The sequence below is a fragment of the Natrix helvetica genome, assembly GCF_964273705.1.
Source record: "Natrix helvetica genome assembly, chromosome: W".
NCBI classification, from domain to species: domain Eukaryota; kingdom Metazoa; phylum Chordata; class Lepidosauria; order Squamata; family Natricidae; genus Natrix; species Natrix helvetica.
The window spans coordinates 56,294,048-56,302,387 of NC_138555.1; positions in this window are offsets into that span (position 1 = coordinate 56,294,048).

Consider the following 8,340-nt stretch of genomic DNA (forward strand, 5'->3'; position numbering starts at 1 on the left):
GTCCCCTTCTTTTGCCTGAAATCTTTCCCAACATCAGGGTTGTGGGAAGAATGTATACATTTGTATAACGTGTTAGAAATATTGTATAGGGAATCAATCATATGTTAACTAACCCAGGTCTCCAACAAAGTCATTAACACAAGCAAACACACAAAACTCAACAATATAATTATAAGAGTTCAAATGAAGAGGCTCAATCCACATGGCTTGATTTACTCAACCCTTACTCTACATACACGCCCATGCCCCTCAAGTGTCACCCTAGAATCAGCACGTGTACACTTATGTTGCAGAAAATGACAGGCTTAGACTTCTCAGGATACAGGAAAAGTTTATTTGGCAGCCAGGTTCAGAAAGTTAGCACATAGCTAGCATTGCAAATTCTGAACAATCTTTATTATCGAAGCACGCATTCTTATACATTCTCAAAGACAGTGTAACACGGAAACACTTTACTCATTTCTTATTGGCTACCTTGAGGAAAAAGCCTTATAAGGAGATGGGGGTCTTACTTCTCCTTTTGTTACAGGTATGGACTACGTGCCATTAACGAACTTTAATTGAACCTTGTGGTTTTGGACTTTTGACATAGGGACATTTGCTGGAACATGTTGTGGTCAGTGACGTGCTGTGAGGTTAATGGCTGGTGAGGCCGGTGACGTCATCAGGAAGGCGGGGAATGGGACCACGTGTGCTGGAGGCACACATTTCTGCCTCCGCCCTCCGCAGCTCCCGGGCGCGCACGGACGGAGATAGGCAGAATGGCGCCGATCCGATCCGGCGGGCGAGCGACCGAGGATCGGGCTGCCTCGCTCGCTCTTTCGTCCGCCCGGATCGCCTCGGGCACGCATGCACGGAGGTAGCCACAGCGACACCGAGGCGATCCGGGCGGATGAAAGAGCGAGCGAGGCAGCCCGATCCTCGGTCGCTCGCCCGCCGGATCGGATCGGCGCCATTCTGCCTATCTCCGTCCGTGCGCGCCCGGCAGAATGTCTGCGTTTCCGGATGACGAAGGCACAAAAGCGACAGTCGACAGTCGCTTTTGTGCCTTCGTCATCCGGAAACCTCCCTCCGCAGCTCCCGGGCGCGGCTGGATGGATGTATAATATTATAATATTATATATATATATATATATATATATATATATATATATATATATATATATATATATATATATATATATATATATATATATATATATATATATATATACATACATACATACATACATACATACATACATACATACATACATACATATATATAGTATATAATATTATATACTATTATTTCATGAAGAGAGGTGAGGCTCTGCCTCCCTTGCCTCCCCTGACCGCACATCACTGGTAGTGGTTGAAGGCTGATGACATTTCCCTGTCCCTTTAAGCAAGCTTCTAACATCCAGGAAAATATAATATTCTGCCTTTGTGTGTGTGTGTGTGTTTTTCCTTCCTTCCTTCCCTATACCTTAAAGTAACAACCCAGGAAATGTTTTAAGTTCATTTGCAAGAAAAGTTTCATACTTGCATTTATTGTGTGTTTAAATGATTTTACCTGTTCATTTCTTTCCTGAAGCATGTGAATCCAGACCCCATGGGCAGGAAGCTGCACGCAGCTATTCTGTCTTTTAAAACATGTTTCTTCCTTTTCACATCCAGAGAAATATTCTGCCTTTTCAATATTTCCTAGTGTACATTTGCACTGCAATCATTGATTTCACATACAAAAATCCCATTTCATTCTTTCTTCATGCAAAGCAGTTATTACAATTATTTCAGGGAGCTGTACATAAGCCAATGGGCTCCATTTTCTATTATTAAAGGATCTCAACTTCCCTCCAGGTCTGGAAATGATCACACACAAAGACATACATGCACAAATACCATGGAACAACACTTTCAGGCCTGGGGGAGGTCCTGTCCCTTTAAATCTTCAATTTTCTTTTATTGGGGAACATGTGGCTCATTCTCCAAGCATGGGAAAACTCAGAGAGCAGTGTATAGATGCACACCTAAGAATTTCTTAACAGACATTACATCAAATCAATCAAGTCCAATTACCTAGGTCTTCCATTCAGACAGGCTTTACCTTATTACCTGCTAAATTTCTTACTTTTGCTTGAAGTTACCCCCATTGTTCTATCTCCTTAAGCACTAGATTGTTAATACCTGTCTCTGCCCTGGGGTGTTCGTTTCTAATTTGGATCTGCCAGCTGCGCTTGCTAATTTTTAAAGATCCAAATTCTATCTTGATATCCCAGCACGCGCTGGCATTTTTAAATATCAAGATGTATAGAAACAATGTACAGAGATGTTTGTCCACACATTGTTTGCATTCAGCCAGGGTTCTAGGTTGGCGCTCCCAGCACACGCTGGCATATTTTTAAAGAGCGAAACCCTATCTTGATCTCCCAGCAATTTCTGGCATACTTTTAAAGACCAAGATGTATGGAGACTTTCATTAACACATCGTTTGCATCTGGGTGGGGCCCTTGATTCATCTGATGGTGGCCAGAAAATCAGCAAATTTGTTGACAAAATCTAAATCAAAACTGCCTTCTGGAGGCCAGGTTTTTACTTTAGGACTAATAGAGTAGGTGTCAGCGTTCCAAATATCATGCAGAATTAAATCATTGTCCAAGGCAAAGTAGTCCTTAAAACTCCAATTTAATAAGACAGGCATGTTGGCATTATGCTGGTGAAATTTCAACTCTAATGTACATCCGGTGAATTCACCCAGTTAAAAGTTCATCATCTATCCCCACACCCCATAATTCATCACATGATCCAATCTTCATCTTCCACGCTGGCATGTACACCCCTCTTCTTCCGGCCAGGTGTCGAGGTGCGGAGACAAAAGACGACCTTGAGCATCTAAGAAATCCATAACAATACATTCCACAATCCTACTCCTTTCTATTCCCCCCTCCCAACTACTATACCAATGAAACAGCATAATATATATATGTTTTAATTATGTGGCAGGCCAAAGATCCTAAAAGGAACAGAATTACAGGCCTGACAGGCGGCCTCTCCTCAAGAGAAAAACGTTTCCTGAAAAGAGAATAACATAAATGTTAACCATCAAAATTTAACCACCTCTTCCTCCCCCAGGGGGACCCTTTGGCTTATCAGGGAATTTCTCATGGAATTGCTTCACTAATTTATCTGCTTTCAGATCCCAACTTTTCACCCACGTAGCTTCTGACAAAGGGTATCCCTTCCAATGCACTAAATATTGTAAGCGACCTCTATACAGCCTGGAATCTAATATTTTTTTCACTTCATAATGTGTTTCCCTTTCTACCACTACGGGAGGAGGTGGAGTTTGGGTGGATGGTCTCGTGCTAGACTCCCTTACCGGCTTCAATAAGCTACAATGGAATACCAGGTAAATTTTCCCTAAGAGTCTGGGTAGGCTGAGTCGAACTGTAACTGGGTTAATTATCTTTTCTATTGGGAAAGGACCTAGAAATTTTGGACCTAATTTCTTACTAGGCATCTTTAATCTTATGTATTTAGTAGACAAAAAAACTTTGTCCCCCACTCGAAAGGGGGGTTGTAGGGAACGATGTTTATCAGCTTGCTTCTTGTAGGCTTCTGCCGCATCTGTTAGCGCCTTTTTGGTATTCTCCCATCCCTTCTTTAGTGCCTCCAGCCATTCATTCAGGGACATGGATGAGGGAGGTTCCTTAGGTAGTTCAGGCATGGGAACGAATTCCATGCCACTGGTAATCTGGAAAGGAGTTAATCCAGTACTGCTGTGAACCGCATTATTATATGCTACTTCAGCGAAAGGTAGCAAGTCCGACCAATTGTCTTGCTGATAGTCCACATAACACCGGATATACTGTTCCACCATCGCATTGGCCCTCTCTGCTGCCCCATTTGTGCTGGGATGAAATGCTGAGCTGAGTCCCTGCGTGGACCCGATCGATTTTAGGAATTCTCTCCAGAACTTGGCGGTGAATTGAACTCCGCGATCTGAAATGATCCTTTTTGGAACTCCATGTAGGCGATAAATGTGTTTCACAAACATTTTCGCTAATTTCTTTGCAGATGGTAGGCTTGAACAAGCGATAAAGTGTGCTTGCTTGGAAAACAAATCAATAACTGTCCAGATTACTTTATTACCACTGCTATCTGGAAGTTCGACAATGAAGTCCATTGCTATCTCTTCCCATGGTCGGCTAGGGTTGGCCACTTGTTGTAGTAGTCCAGGGGGCTTTCCCGGACGGGTTTTCATTGTTGCACAAGTAGCACAGCTTTTTACATAATCTTCCACCTCCGATCTCATCTTTGGCCACCAAAATTGATGTCTAGCGAGGTGGAGAGTTTTCAGGAATCCGAAATGACCTCCTAGTTTCGCATCATGACTCCGCTGTAGCACTTGCAATCTCATTTCTGCAGGGACGTACAGTTTGGATCCCTTCCAGGCTACGCCATCATTAATCGTTAGGATGTCTTTGTTGTTGTTGAACCATGGGTCTGTCTGGAGGGCTGCTTTCAGTTCGGTTCTCAGTTTATCTTGGCTTCGACAGGTGACTTGAGATGCCTTTTGGTGAGAAGGAGATATGATGGGGTGGAAAATTTCTTCCTTCTTACTGTCAAACTGGGGTTTTCTCGACAGTGCATCTGCTAACAAGTTCTTCCCTGCGGGGATGTGTTTAATTTCAAATTTGAACCTTTGGAAATATTGGGCCCAACGGACCTGTTTGGGGGATAACTTTCGATGGGCAAGGAGAGTTTCGAGGTTTTTATGATCAGTCCATACCTCGAACGGTATATCCCCCCCCTTCCAGGAGATGTCTCCAGGTGAGCATGCTCCACCTGATCGCGAATGCCTCCTCCCAAATGGGCCACCTTCTTTCCGTAGTGGTGAGTTTCTTGGAGATGTAAGCGCATGGTAAGAGGTGGCCTTCTTTATTCTTTTGTAGTAGCACCGCGGCTATCGCGGCATCACTGGCATCCGTTTGGATTATGAAAGGTCGCTCTGGATCGGGGTGTTGCAATATGGGTTCTTGGGAAAGGAGCCGTTTTAATTTCTCAAAAGCCTTTTGACAGTCGATTGTCCATTTTAATGGTTGGTTTGCTTTTGGTTTAGTAGGGGAAGGCCCCGTTCTTAATAGGTCAGTCAATGGTAGGGCAATTTCAGCAAAGGTTGGAATAAACTGCCTATAAAAGTTTGCAAATCCAAGGAAGCTTTGTAATTGTTTGCGAGTGCTTGGAGGTTTCCAGTCTAACACCGCTTTCACTTTTTCTGGGTCCATTTCTACTCCTTCATTGGAGATACGATATCTAGCGAGGTCTTGTGGAATTCACACTTTGACAATTTTGCATAAAGTTTGGCAGCTAGAAGTTTTTTCAGGACTTGTCGTACCAGTTTCACATGTTCTTCCATGGTCTCAGAGAAGATCAAGATGTCATCTAAATAAACGAGTACTCCGCGGTACAGGTGGTCGAGTAGCACTTCATTTATGTACTGCATGAATACTGCGGGTGCTCCTTGTAGTCCGAAAGGCATGACTTTATATTGGAAGCTGCCTAAGGGAGTATTAAAAGCGGTCTTCCACTCATCCCCTTTCCGGATTCGTATACGGTAATACGCCTCTCTCAAATCCAGCTTGGTGAAGATCTTGCCCTTAGCCAAGTGGTTCAACATATCTTTCATGAGAGGGAGGGGATAGGTATTCTTTTCGCATACCGCATTCAAAGCTCGTAAGTCCACACAGAGGCGAACCCCCCCATCTTTCTTTTCCCTGAAGAGCACTGGGGCCGCTACTTTTGATTTTGCTGGTTCAATAAACCCTCTTTTCAAATTGGTGTCGATGTACTTCCTCAATTCTATCATCTCTTTAGGCGTCAGAATTGGTCCTGAAGGCCCATCAAAGACTGGCTGCGTGAGAGCGACTGAGATCTCCATTCATTTGCTCTTCTCCCGATGCTCCAGTCGTCTGTCAGAGCCCCCTTGGGGGGCCCCTCTCCTTCTAGCAGGCATTCCTGAGAAGCAATAAATCCCGAAGCTTCCTCCCGCAGGTCTAACTCCGTCTGTGAGGGAAATCTTGGTTTCGGTTCCTTTCGCCGGGCGCCCTGCTGAAGCTCCCTTTGCTTCGCCTCTGCCTGTTGAACTATTTCTTTAGAAGGTGCATAGATGGTTTCGACAAAAATAAGCGATCCATCATCCTTAGTTTTCTCTGTTGCATTCTTTCCTTCCTCCATCTTCACTGAAATTTCGTCCTGCCCAGGGTTGGGTCAGAGCTGGGATTCAGTACCCCGGTGAAAGAAAATTTTTTAAGGGAGAGTTGAAATAATGTCAGCGTTCCAAATATCATGCAGAATTAAATCATTGTCCAAGGCAAAGTAGTCCTTAAAACTCCAATTTAATAAGACAGGCATGTTGGCATTATGCTGGTGAAATTTCAACTCTAATGTACATCCGGTGAATTCACCCAGTTAAAAGTTCATCATCTATCCCCACACCCCATAATTCATCACATGATCCAATCTTCATCTTCCACGCTGGCATGTACACCCCTCTTCTTCCGGCCAGGTGTCGAGGTGCGGAGACAAAAGACGACCTTGAGCTTCTAAGAAATCCATAACAATACATTCCACAATCCTACTCCTTTCTATTCCCCCCTCCCAACTACTATACCAATGAAACAGCATAATATATATATGCTTTAATTATGTGGCAGGCCAAAGATCCTAAAAGGAACAGAATTACAGGCCTGACAGTAGGTTGGTCAGAAAAATGTGCAGAGGGTTTTTTACTCAGGTTGAAGGCAAACCTTTAGTAGGAATTTCCTTCATCTCATACATGCACACACAAGGCAACACTCTCCTCCTCCCCCCAAAAGAGAAAAAAAATCTATACTCACCTGAAGAGTACAATCTTCTAGGGCTGAAAGACATGAGAACAAGGTTCCCTCCCCCACAGAAAAGGCATTGTTGGAGGATTAGAGGTAAAGGGCATGGGGTGTGTGTAAATAGCTTGCAGACAGAGTTTGAAAAATAAAACCATCAGTTACTAAACAAATAAACATTATGGGGATATCACCGAGAAATGGAGTCTGGATTCACATGCTTCAGGAAAGAAATGAACAGGTAAAATCATTTAGACACACAATAAATGCAATGCAGGGATCAAACTTTCCTTGCAAATGAGCTTAAAACATTTCCTGGGTTGTTACTTTAAGGTATAGGGAAGGAAGGAAGGAAAAAAAACTACTCTGTACTCTGTTTCTGCTGGCCAAACAGAAGCAAAGTAGAGACTCCCCTCCACCTTCACTTAGTTTGGGCCCAACAAACTGAGCGAAGGCAATTTCTGCCAGTTTACTCCTTTCTTTCTTTGAACACTTTAAAATTCTTGTCTTTTGGGTTGGAGACATCTTAGTTACAATTACCTTGAGGGTGCACAAAGACTTAGACACACATTTACACAAGGGCAAGGAGAAAATAAGAGGGGGGGAGGAAAGAACTCTCAGGTTTAGCATTAGTCATTCCCAGCAGAAATCTGTTAAATTAGGGAAGGCACAAATCTTAACAAACAAAACCACGTGGTTACATAGAAGACAGAGAAAGAGACAAACGAGAAAAAAGAAACGTTTCAACATTTTCCCTTTTCTTTTAAGTACCTTTATGTAGCCAAATTAGTTTTCCTGTGTCATCTTTCAGCAAAGCCCATTTCTCAAACAATTTCCTTGCTCTCAGCCAAAATCTTGGCATCTAAGGAAATCTCCGAGGGCACTTCTGGCCACCCACGAGCTAACACTTCCCATGACCCTTTACATGCAGGGCTCACTTTGGCCTAGCCGGGTGCCACCCGCCGTAAGTTTTCGGAAGAAAAAAAATTCCGGGAAGGACTTTGATTCCCTCAACGAAGTATTCGGCCCCTTTCCTCGTAGGGAATTCTGCTAAGGTTTTCCAGATCCAAAAAGGTGATCTGGGGAGGACCTCTGCCCCTCTGCAGTTAGTTTCAGCACCTCCTTCTCTCTTTACGCACAATGAGCCTTTGCTTTTTTTCTTTCACAGGACAAGAGCAAAAACAACAACAAAAATATTTCATTCACTTTTCCATCCATTTTCACACACACTAGTCACACACATGCAGGCATACACACATTTCCCATGCTTTAAAATTAAATTTTAGAGAATTAAAATTTAGAGGTACTCACCTTCTTTCCAGGCAGCCTTTGAGCTCAAACTCAAAACCCCTTTAAAGCCTAGATCCAAATGGCTAAGGCCAAGATAAAGTCCACCCACAGACTCAATGGGGTCTGTGCCGGCATGGGAGGCTTACCTTGGCCATATCCATTTGTTAGGCTAGCTTGGAGTCCC